This window comes from Pristis pectinata, chromosome 17 (assembly GCF_009764475.1).
Source record: "Pristis pectinata isolate sPriPec2 chromosome 17, sPriPec2.1.pri, whole genome shotgun sequence".
NCBI lineage: Eukaryota > Metazoa > Chordata > Chondrichthyes > Rhinopristiformes > Pristidae > Pristis > Pristis pectinata.
The window spans coordinates 9,341,915-9,354,666 of NC_067421.1; the positions used below are offsets into that span (position 1 = coordinate 9,341,915).

The 12,752-nt window shown below is 41.4% G+C and overlaps 1 protein-coding gene across 4 annotated transcripts in view; it reads left to right on the forward strand.

The window, feature by feature from the left end:
* Positions 1-1,085: 1,085 nt before the first annotated feature.
* ypel1 (yippee-like 1) overlaps positions 1,086-12,752 on the forward strand; it is a 45,879-nt gene continuing 34,212 nt past the window's right edge. Inside the window, exon 1 of one of the 4 annotated variants that reach the window (XM_052032327.1) lies at positions 1,086-1,687. The gene's annotated coding sequence lies outside the window, so the exon portion shown is untranslated. Of the gene's footprint in view, positions 1,699-1,727; positions 2,561-12,752 lie in introns of those variants that run through there. The other 3 variants (XM_052032325.1, XM_052032326.1, XM_052032324.1) reach the window with 3 other exon arrangements.

Consider the following 12,752-nt stretch of genomic DNA (forward strand, 5'->3'; position numbering starts at 1 on the left):
GCTGGTGCTGGTGTATCCAGGTGCTGCTGGATTAGTCCAGGCAAGTAACAGTAGTGCATTTTACAGACCGTACACACCATACACCAATGGTGGAGTGAATGAATAGTAACAAACAATCTGCTGAAGGTACCCAGTGAGTCAAGCAGCATCTGTGGAAGGAAAGGAATTCTCAATGTTTCAGGTCAAAGCCCTGCATCAGGACATCTGGAATGAATGAATATTTAGCCTGGAAGAAATCAAGCAGTTGTCTTGGCTTGGATAGTGTTGACCTTCTTCAGTGTTGTCAGAACTGCACTCATTCAATCGAGTGTAAAGTATGCCACAAAATTCTTGACCGGTGCCTCGTGGATGGTGGAAGCCACTCACCACAAGAATATTGCCTCACACTTACTTTAGTAGCCACAGTAGTGTATACTTCAGTTGGGTTTCTGGTCAGTAGTAACCCCTGGGATATTGGTAGTGGGGACTGGCAATGGAAATGCCAATAAAGGGCAAGGTAGTAAACGTAAATAGAACAAAGGCTAAAAATACCCGATAAGTCAGGCAACATCTGTGGGGAAACGTAACGGACGTTTCAAATCAATTACCTTCCCATAAGAACGTATAAAAGAAATTGGTTGCAGTGACGTCCACTTCCAACCGCCTTATCCCACTGAATCCAAACGCCTCGCTGATGCTGCACCTCTCGGGGGAGGGGAGGGGGCTGACGTTTTTTTTGGCGCCGCAGACCACGTGCCCCTCACCCCCCCCCCCCCGCCGGTGTGCCACGTGTGTGTGCGCGCGCTGTTGTTATTGTTTGCATCCAGAGATTGCCGAGCGCGCGGATAGGGCGCGCGGCCGCGTGAGGAACGGGTCGAGTCGCCGCGGGCGCGCGCGCCAAGTGCGCGCGTGTTTGTTCTCTCAGGGAGGGTCGCGCGACGCTGCCGTTTCTTTATGAATTAAAAAAAAATCGCCCGCTGGTGGCTAACGGCCGCGCGAGGTGGCGCGGCGCGCTCCCACCCTCCCTCCCCACGTGCTCTCGCTCCCGCTTCAAACACAAACCGTCCGTGCCGCTCGTTTCCCATTGGCCGCGCGGGGACGCAAAACCGTGCGCGAGGCAGAATAATAACAGACACCGAGAGGGAGCCGAGCCGAGCCGGGCCTGGTCGGCCGCGGGCTGAGGAACAAAACCCAAGCCGGGATTCGGGGGGAGGGTTTGAGGAACAGGTCCGGATCCCGAGCCGACCCGGGGTGAGGATCACATCACGTCCCGTTCAATCCGAACCGGGGCAAGTGCTGAGCCGGGACGAGGAACCAAACAGGAGCCCGGTCGGGGGACGGTCTGAGAAGCCGAGCCGGGACACCGATCCCGGGGCGGGCGCAGGAGGATCTGCTGGAGCGAGTAGAGGGAGCGGGAAAGGGATTCGGCCCGCTCGACTTAAATTTTGTCCCGGACCGTACGGTTAGGGAGCCCGCGACCACAGTGCCAAACACCACGGAAGAGAAACTGGCTCAAACCGCCCTTCCTCGCCGCCCAGACAAACGGCAAAGCTGGGAAGAGGCGGGCTGAGCCCGGGGGGCGGGGGACACCGAGTGGGGGGCCCCGAGCAGAGAGCAACGGCCGGGGGCATTGCACCGGGAAGTGAGCGGGCGAGGGAAGCCGAGCTGTCCAGAGTCCCAGCCAGCCAGCCCACAGCCGGCACAAACTGTGAGTCCACGGTAAGGACACGACTGCACTGGGACAAGTGGAGAGGGACGAGGGATCTGCACTGGCGTCCAGTCCTTGCCCTTCACAGCGGGAGTTGTGATCAGAGGGGGAGGCGATTGTTCCTCCCGCTTAGTACTGCGGGGACATACTGGTAAATCCTGTCAACAGTCATCTGCAGGAACAGCTGGGCTCCCAGCACCTACTACATTTATTTAAGTAGTAAATCTAAAGATTTAATTAGGCTTTAAAAGTTAACGTTGGCCAGTTGGGAATAACCCGTAACCCAGATTTACTTGTATCGGTGGAAGTGTGCATCCTGGGAGAGTTGTGTTGCAACTGTTTTGAAACCACTGTACGGTACGTGCCGCGATGCGGGATACCAATATAATGCGTTGCTGCTGCACGTACTCTTGCACACGTCAAAAAACCTTGCGTTTGTAAACAAGTCAGGTTGATTAAACTTTTTTTTCAGAGAAAAAAATCAATTTCGTTACCATCTGTCCCGAGGCAGTAAATATATTGAAGGCATTTTTTGTAGTTATCGCAGATTATGAGTGAAACTTTAAAAAAATGATTTCTCGGTATATTTCAACGACGTCTTTTGGCCTATTTAAGATTGTTTTTAAAATGCAATCCATGTGTAAACCTCCTTGGCGAGACTTGCTGTCACAAGTAAATACGGCATTATGTAATTAGTTTATTATATTATGGGTTAGTTGCCGTATTTACAATAGGATGTATTAGCTTGGGATGTACTTCCCTTTTCGAGAAATATCATAGCGAGGTACTATGACGGGCTGGGTTTCATTTATGGACGTATACAAGCCGTATATAGGGAAAATGTTGCCTTTGATTGTTTAATTACACCTTTTGGTATGTACAAATAAAAGTGTACCTTGGCATTCTGAGTAGAATACTGTTGACTGTATGTAGATCGCACTGATGGTAAATTAGCAAGAACAAAATAGACATAATTCTAGTTGCAGAGGCTGTAATGTAATTTTCGATCAGTGGTGAATGTCGAGTATGTTAGATGAGGGTGCTTTGTATATACCGGAGGTAAATTAGATTCGATTTTATTTCCTGGGTGTTCAAATGTGCAGGCTGTCTGTCGCGAACTTGCGTGATAATGGGTCCGCAGTTCGTTGCGGAAGGTATGTTGCATGCATTTTTTGAAATCTGTAATATTTTTCTTCCATTTCCATGGCCCTCCCCCCATTCCCCCGTTTTCAGCTGTTTATACGGAAGTGATGTCCCAGTCTTGGGAACAGCTGTGGCGGTGATTGATTTCGTGTTTTCTGCGCTTATTGGTCCCTCTGCTTTAATTGACGTGGGAAGTTCCGTGTCACCTCATGGTAATTGGTTTCTGGTCAACTCTGTAGAGAAAACATTTAAAGGCTGGTTGAGTGTGCTCAAGGCACTTAGCGACCATGGTATTTGATGATTTGCAGCCCAGGTTCCGCGAAGAACTCCATGAATGCTTTAATGCTGCTTTGCAGAGCAAACGGCTCTGCTTTCACTAGCTGTCGATCACTCGGCAGTGTGACGTCATTGGCTTCCTGGTTGGATAATTCGGATTTGGAGGAGGCTGCGTAAGAGTCATTACCAGCCAGCTTGAGGCGTCTGTCTGTGTATCGTTTTATATTTGCATTTTCATGCAAACATTTATGGTTAGAGGAAGACTTGCAAGTTATTTATTCGAGGCAGGCAGCTGCATCTTAATTGGGGATGTGCCTGGGGAACCAAACTAATTGTTTTGACAGGAATCGTCATCGTTGCCATCTGGCTCTCTGCACTCTGGACGTTGTTGCTGCTTTTTTTTTCAAAAAATATATTTTATTCATGAAGCTCTCAACTAATACAATGCATTCATATGTCACCATTAACAGCATAAATAAAACTTTGATAGTAAATGGAATGATATCCAGTTTTCTTTCACACACATTCCTTGTGTAAAAAGTCCAAATAGTTTTTTATGGATTGCAGTGTGCAATGGCAAGAGGGCCTTGAACCAAGGTCTTTCCTTATAGAACCTTTCGTTAGACCCTCATCCAGCTTTGTCCCTCAGCACCAGTCCTAGATCTTGGAATGTGTGGAGAGTTGTGGACAGCTCCTTGCACTGGAAGATCAGCAAGTTTCAGGCAGACCAAAGTAATGTCCTTCACTGAATTATGTTTACTCAGGTGATTATTTATTTTACTTTGGCGACTGTTAGTGGAATGTCAAGTTTATTGAAGATCCCTTTGTTTACAATCTATTTGGTACTTGTGATGATAGTGAATTCCTGCCCCTGTTCACAAGAGTGTCCTGAAAAACTCCAATCTGTTTGATTCTGAAGTAACATTGAATTAGTCTGCATTTACCAGTTAGTGTATCATTTCAAAAGCCAAGTCGAATGTTGTTGATGGTAATATTTTTTAACCTTGGTTCAAGAGGTAGTGTGGTGCTTTATGATAACTTATAATAGGAATATTGGGTTTTAATTTTTGTTGAAAGATGACCAATAAATGATCCCTACTTAGGATGACAGACTATTCCACTTTAATTGTTGTTTGGCAACATGGTTTCTTCATCTGCCGTTATCAAAAAGTGAAAGTCACAAAACTTAAATATTGCACAAGCTAGTATAATACCTTCAAACTCTAACTGGCAGTAACTATAAAACACTTAAAGAAATGGCAGATTTTTTTTTACTATTTTTCTAGTTGAAGACTGAGTAGCAGATTATACACCCAGTGGCATTTTTCTGTTGGAAATGTATGTGTTCTGGAATCTATGGTAGTTGCAATGATTTCTTTTTAAATTCACCTCTTGTGGTGATTTAAGGATGATTATATATTTTGAGTGGTTTTATTTTGCTTGGAATAAAATGATTAGAGGAGGATATTTTATTGTGCTGGTTACTTTCCCAAATGTTTCAAGACTTGTGGGCATTTGGGTTGAAAATTACAAAATTGGTTAAGAAGGGTTGGGGGGTGGGGGAAGCAAGTGTATGATTCTCTTGTTGGTTAACATCAACTATGAATTTTAAGTAACAAACCATGTCCCAAGAAGATTCACAGAAGTATCAAACAAAATATAATACCAAATTAGATTAAGAGATACTAAAAGAGATGTCAAAGAGATAATCTGAAGATTTTTGTTTAAGATAATTTTGAGGATCAGGGCAATTTTGGACTTTAGAACCTTGTCGCCTGAATTCTTGGCTGCTATTGTTGGACACTTGTGAAGACTGGAGGATGGATGAGCCATGGAGAAATGTGAGAACATGGATGAGAATTTTTGCTGGAAGTCTGGGGGTATTGTGGGAATCAGATTTGGTGTGTTAGATTAGGGACAGCTCTGTTTTGGAGAATTTCAAAGCTTATGGAATGGAAGGCATTGGAATAGTCAAATGGTGATGTGGTCAAGAATGTCAGAAGGTGAGCTGAAGGAGGGTGGATTTGGGTGGTGGTACTAAGATAAAATTGGGTTGTGTTGGTATGGATATCTGATTAGAAGCTTGTCTCCAGTCAGTTATGGCACAGAAATGTCAAACATAATTCAGTCTCTGATAGTTGATAGAGCAAGAGGGATGTAGTTTTTGATGGGGAAACAAAGGATGGACTCTGATGTTCTCCAGTGTGTAGGTGGAGGAAATTCCTGCTCACTCAAATACTGTTAACACTGTGCCAATTTAAACAGTGAAAAGGTTGAAGGGTGTGGTAGAACTGAGTGTGATTGGTGTACTTGTGGAAACCAACACTTTTTTGGAATTGTGCTGTGGAGGGGTAGTGTGCACAAGGAGTAGGGGGTCAATGATAGGTCCTGGTGGACACCGACAATGATGCTGTGGTAGCAGGAAGATAACCTAATAAAATGATTTTTCTGGATGTGACTAGGTAAGAATGGAACCCCCACAAGTGCAGTTGGACCCAACTGGATGGGAGTGGAGTGGTGATGGTGTGGCCAAGTATAGCTGACAGACTAAGAAGGGTGAGGTGAGATAGTTGAACATAGTCACATAGAATAACATTTATGACAATGACGTTGATTGTTAGGATGTTACCAGAATCTACCATTGGACCGAATGAGCATTTGAATGAGTTTCAGCTGATCAAAGAGCATGGATTAGTGAAGAGCAGGTCACGTCTGACTAATCTAATCTAGTTCAATTTGATGTATAAATCAGTATGAATAGATGTTATCCATGTGACATTCTCAATCATCTGGTAAAACCCTACACAAGGTTAACCCCAATTGCTTACCTTTTGACTTTTGTCCTCAATGGATCCAAGGGAAAGTAGTTGATGAAATGTGACAAGTGGAGCAAAAGGATTACCTGCACACTATTGATCCAAATCATTAACATTTTTAGGATGAACCAGTAATGTGTGTTGATACAGGAGATTGGATACTTCACGTAACAATCTAAATAACATATCCAAAAAAAAGTTAGTTAATATTGTAAAGCTGAGTGTGGCAGAGCAATTTGGATGTATACACATTACTGAAAATGCAGTGGTTAAAAATGGGAACTCTGGCATCAATGAAGTATTTCTAAAGTGATATGTTAGTTGGACAGAACATGGTACCACTATCCCTTGTTTAGGTTACTGCATTCAGTTTTGGATACCCAGTAAGAATGTTTTAATCTTGAAGTAGGCATAGATCAGACTGCCCAAAATTATAATTGTTTCTAATGGTTTGAATTACAAAGCATGTATGACATAATTTTCAGATTTTACCTTGAGTTTAAAAGTTAAGTGGCCACGTAAGTGTTTTGAAATGACAGTAATTCTGGTGAGGAAAATCCAGAACAAAATCATGTCATCTTAAAATTGGTGCCAAATCATTTTGGAGTGAAATTGATTGGGAAATACTTTTCTCGCATGGGTTAGTGGAAATGTGGAATTCACTGCCCTAAAAGGCTGTAGTTGCAGCATTAATTGAAATTATCAAGGGAGAAAGGTAATGAGATATGAAACAAATTGATTTTTAGGATAAAGGTCAGCCACTATCTAATTGTATGGATGAAAGACTAGAGGGCTGAATGGCCAACTCCTGTTCCCACTGCACGTGGGACACAGAGTGCTGAGTGAACCCCTGGCTGACATCAGGGAGTCAATTGGTATTATTGATTAACCAGTACCTGCCAACACTAGCATGTTGGTTTTTACTGAAGTTTTTAAAATTTGCTCACTTTGTCCATATTCACAAGGGTATAAAGACCAGTGGATAAATATAATCAAAGATTTAGTGTTACATTTATCTATTTATTTTCATTAATTATTTTTTTTTTATAAACCTACTTCTGGAGCTGTGGCTGAGGGAATGAAAATCCAGATGGCCTATCTGATTTTTGAACTTGATTTTGGTTGGGGCTGGAGGCTGATTTAATGATGCTTTGCAGCTAGGAATGTAAAATAAAAAAAACTGCAAATACTGAAAACCCAAGGTAAAATGTTGGCAAATTGCTTGGACTCCATTCTGCATATTAATTGATATTTAAGAATAGAAAGGTGCAAACAAGCTAAGAAACTTAACTGTAACAAACTAGAATTATATTTAAAAACAAAATCTGACATGGCTTTTGCCAAAGAGAAGAATGACCCAGATCTGGTCTTTATACTTGAAGACTCATGTAATCAAATCTCATGTGAATTTCCAGAGCTAGTTAATCACCACTTGATTTTTATTATTCAAAATTCCCAAGATATTTTTAAAAAGAAAGAGACCAACAATATAGTCGGAAATAATTTTCTGAGCTACATTCTTATCACCTGCCCTTAACTACTTGCTTCTAGTTAGCAACTTGAACTCATTGGATAGTATTCATTTTGGAAGACAAATGTACTTTCATCCATTAGTGGTGATGAATGTCTCAATAAATTGCAGTGGTGAAAACTTCTTTTGGCTTTTGGAGAGAATAACTAAGTGCAAATAATATTTTAGCAATCCTTGTAACTGATAAGACCAATTCTGATGAAGACTAAGCCACTTGCCACTCTTGCTGTATCAAAAAGAGGAGCATCTTGATAGGATGGAATCATCCAGTTGCCTGGTAATAGTAACAAGCATTCAGTATCCTGTAACATGGGTCTGATGCAGAGTACAATATTTCTTTCATTGTCTGTTTTGCTTTGCTTGTATCACTTTTTTTTACTAAGATTGCCTGTTGTAGGACAGCTGCATGCTATGCATTTTTGCCTATTTTTTGTGGACCTTGGGAGTTTTTGTTAGCCCTTTACATTAGGTGTTGAAACAAACCCAAGAGCTGGAGCTGTTTTTTTTAATGTTTTGGGTCTATAGTTTCTTCCCCCATTAAAGGTTTCAGTACCATAGATTTGCTGTTTTGTGTCCAGGTTCCCATTTTAGCAACTGGAGATAATTAAGTGGGGATAGTGTAAAATTTGAGTAGTCTATATATTCATGTATGTAACTTGTATGATTGTAAATCATTGCTTGTGGACAAGAGTGCACGTTACACTTATTCTCCCATTTATGTGTCTACCCTTTGAGACATCTAGATATTTCTTAAACTCTAAACTGCATTATGTGAATTTGGGGGGGAAAAAGGTAGTTGAATAGAAAGTATAAACATTTACATATGAGTCCCTATCCTATCACTGACCCCTTTTCATTCTCTCCTCCTGCTTTCTCTGCAACTTGTCTATCTTTACCCAGTTTTGATGAAAACTCGTTGGCCTGGGTGGGGGGGGGGGGGGGGGTACTTTTCTGTCTGCAGATGCTGCGTCATCTGATTATTTGTGATATTTCGTTTTCATCTGTGTACAGTTAATTTCCCAAGGATCTTTCCAGGTGTTGTATTTTTTTTAATAATAGGCCAGTGAAAGATGCCAGGTCCCAACCTGTTGGGTTGTGTGTAGGAAATAAGCTAAACCCTGTGGTTGGCCACAGGGTTTATGGTAGCTGGCTTTGCATTTGGGTGCTTCTCTAAGCTATTTTAATTGCCTTTATCACTGTTGGAAGACTAACTCAATGTGAAAGACTATTTTTGACTACTTTCAGAAGGGGTAGCTTACTCTTTACCCATGGTGCTTGCACTTACCACAAGTACATTTGAAGTTTGAGAAGCAAATGAATGCAGGTGCTGGAAATATGAAATAAAAACAAAACTTGTTTTAATACTCAACAGATCAGACAAAATCTATGCAGAAAGAGTGTAGAGTAGAGGACTTTTCTGTTTTAATTACGTATGAAGCACAGAGTCCAGTTCTGCCTGATACTGATTTTAATCTGTCAACTCAGCAACCTACTACATTTCAAGTGCCCCAGGTAAAAATTATAAAGTTTCAATAAAATTAGAAATGCTGGAGAAGGAATTTGAGTAATTAGGTTTACCAGAATTTGAATAGCTGCACTTGTTGAATGTGTCACAATTTGACTGTGCACTATTCATGTTTTATGGTCTTCACTTACTAGTGATGTACTAGAGAGTGTATTGGGTATATGAAGTGAAATGGGTAAATTATTCACTGGATCAAATGCTGACATGCAGAATCTTGTCGCATTGCATTTCCTTCCTGCTGTCCCTGTAAGCCCATCTGCATCTTCCTTAAATATTTGTTTTTGTATATGCAGGCCATGCTCAATCACATAGTTCAGTTCCTTCCTAGTCAATAGTATTTAGAGTAAATATTACCAAATGACAGTCAAAATTCTCGTTTCTACTTGTCCCCTACCACACTAAACTTTTCTTTAGTTTCAGGTACATGAATATCAACTGTGATGATCCCATGTGCCATAGCTGAGTTCCACACAGCGTAGACCAGAGATTAAACCTCTATCCACTAAGAATCAGAGGCTGGAATCTCATCACACAGCAGATTTTAAGCTATGGGCAAGAGCTATATGTCAAGAAGGAATGTGAAAACATGCACCAGTTTGTGGTGCAAACCACAACTCCAGTTGAAGGTTAAAATAAATGGCCACTGGCTGAACAGTCATGGAATCGTACAACACGGAAACAGACCATTTGGTCTACCAAGTCTGTTCTGACCAATAAATGCCCATTTATAGTAATCCCATTTTCCCCACAATTCCATCAAATTTCTTCCCTCCACCCCCCCCCCCCCCCCCACCATTCTACCAGTTTAGCAGTTAGAATTGTATAGTTATTGGTTATGCTTTGGAATAAATTGTGTGTGCGTCGGGGGGGGGGGGGGGGAAGGCTGCCTTTTAAGCTAGATTATTTTGTCACTTAGAGTTATGGATGGAGAGAGGAATACGTGCAGTAGTTGTCTGTCATTTCTGCAGCCCAGCTTTTCCATATTCTGCAAGGGCCACTACTTCTGATGTTGGTGTTTCCAGAGCTTGTGTGGTACATTGTAGAGCTAGAGGACATCTCTGGAGTTGATCTGCAATTTGCTTCTCATGGATGTTGAAAGTATTGAAAGATATGACCTGATTTTGTTTATGTGAGTTAGTTTTAAATACTTGGCTGTGTTAACTGCCTGAAGCAACCTTCCTCCCCCCCCCCCCCCCTCTTTGATCACTTATCCCAATACCCCCTTAGTGACAAATTTTGTTTTGTAATTTTCCTGTTAAATGCCTTGGTTTATTTTACTGAAGTGCTGTGGATTATTCTACTGTTATACAGCATGTATAAATAAAATTGTTCTGTTTACAACCGACTGCATTTATACATTGCCTGTAGAGAAATGTCCCACGACATTACATGAAGTATTAGTTAACAAAAATGATAGTGGGTTGCAGAAACAATTGTTTATGAAAAATGGTTTATTTTTAATGTAAATGCTTTATGATGCAGTTAAAGAGTAGTGAATGTTTTTTATTTGTTTCAACATGGGTGCTGATTGCAAAACTGCATTTATGCCCACAGCTAGTTGCATGGATAAGATGGTGGTGAGCTTTCTTGAGTAATTGTTTTACTACTTAGTGGGGCTGCTTTGGAGAGCAGAAAGAATTGATCATCTGAGAGCATCAGGGAGGTTTTTTTTTGGCACTTCTTATTTTCCTTTAGTGGTTCTTGGTTTTTCAGTCAGTTTCAGGTTATTTGATTTTTGGTATAATGGGGGAAGCAAGTGTCTGCGTGCTGTATTCCAGTAGGAAATGGTAAGGTAAATACTGAGGAGTGATGTTTCAATAATGAGTGTAAGCTAGTCTTGTCACGTTCAACCATTTGGGGTGGGATTGCAGGTCATACCAAAGCAGGTCCCTTTTTATTGAAGGACATTAGTGAAACAGTTCTGAACTCTTGTGACAGTTCAGTAGCTTTTGTGGTTATTTCTTTGGTGTTGATCTAAAGGGTATACATAAAGTTTACAAAAATAAGCCATTTGACCCAATTTGTTTTATGCTGCACCAGGTTCCTCCTATGCTATTTCATCCAGCCCTGTCTTTTCATCGTCTTTTTATCCTCACGTGTACTTTATTTGGTCTCCCCTTAAAAGCATCTATACCATTTGCATCAAGTATAAAAAGTGAGTTCCATGTATTTTTTAAAGAAATAGGCAAGAATTTTAACAGTTGACTATAGGTATAGAACGAATTGTGAAGAAATGAGTCGTGTCATACTATAGATTTTGCTGGGCAAAAAGAGCAATTTGTATTATTCTGGAACAGTGATGATTTGTGTCTGGGTTGTGCTCAAACTGCAATGTAGTGGATTAACTCTTTGTGGCAAGGGCTTGTAGGGGTACAGTGTAGTAGTATCAATGCTTCCCCCTTTTCCCATTTCTGTCTAGCACCTGCTGCAACCACCACCTTTACTTGGTTAAAGGAACATATCATTTTATGATCACCATTCTCCTGCATGATAAGCAATTTTGTGGCATCATGTACTGTTTCTTTAAAATAAGTAAGTGGGAATGAGTTCTCTTTGGTCAAGTTTTCTTAAAGCCCCATATCTCAGACTCTGAGCTTTGTACTTCTGTGTGATTATGATAAGTAAACCATATGTGACTGTAACCATGTTCTCAGTTACCAGTTAGTACAAAACAAAATTACAATCATTGTTAATTCTCCATATGACCCAATAAACAGATGATACTGTAACCAGCTTCTGGGCTACAGAATTGATGCAGATTTTTAGTCATAGTCATACAGCGCGGAAACAGGCCCTTTGGCCCAACTGGTCCATGCCGACAAAAGTTCCCATCTAAGCCAGTCCCATTTGCCCATGTTTGGCCCATATCCCTCTAAACCTTTCCTATCCATGTACCTGTTGAAGTACCTTTTTTAAATGTCATTAATGTACCTGCCTCAACCATTTCCTCTGACAGCTCACTCCATGTAGTGACCACTCTGGGTGGAAAAAGTTGCCCCTCAGGTTCCTATTAAATCTTCCCCTCCCACCTTAAACCTATGCCCTCTACTTCTTTATTTTCCCCAATCCTGAGAAAAAGACTGTATGTCCACCCTATCTATGCCCCTCATAATTTTATACCTCTATAAGATCACCTCTCATTCTCCTACGCTCCAGTGAAGAAAATCCCACCCTCTCAACCTTCCTCCATAACTCAGTCCCTTGAGTCCCTGCAACATCCTTGTAAATCTCCTCTGCGCTCTTTCCAGCTTATTGGCATCTTTCCTATAGGAGGGTGACCAAAACTGAATGCAATATTCCAAATGTAGCCTCACCAATGTTTTGTACAACTGCAACATAACATCCCAATTTCTATACTCAGTGCCTTGACTGATCAAGGCCAGTGTGCCAAAAGCCACTTCACCACCCTGTCTACCTGCAACGCCACCTTCAGGGAACCTTGTGCTTGTACTCCTAGGTTCCTCTGTTCTACAACACTCCCCAAGGCCCTACCATTCACTGAAAGTCCTATGCTTATTTGTCTTTCCAAAATGCAACACCTCACACTTATCTGAATTAAACTCCACTTTTTGATTTATTTTTGATAGAATATTGTGCTTTGCTTTGCTACTTAAATTGGTGGAATGAGGATGTCACTAGGAATGATGAATTGTAGGTCCTGACTTTTTTAAAAAATTTCCTTTTTGTGTTGCACCACGAATCATTTTGCACTTTTCTACTCCTCTAATTCTGGCTAAGTGCTTTGACAAATGCCAAGAGTGTAACCTTGGAATC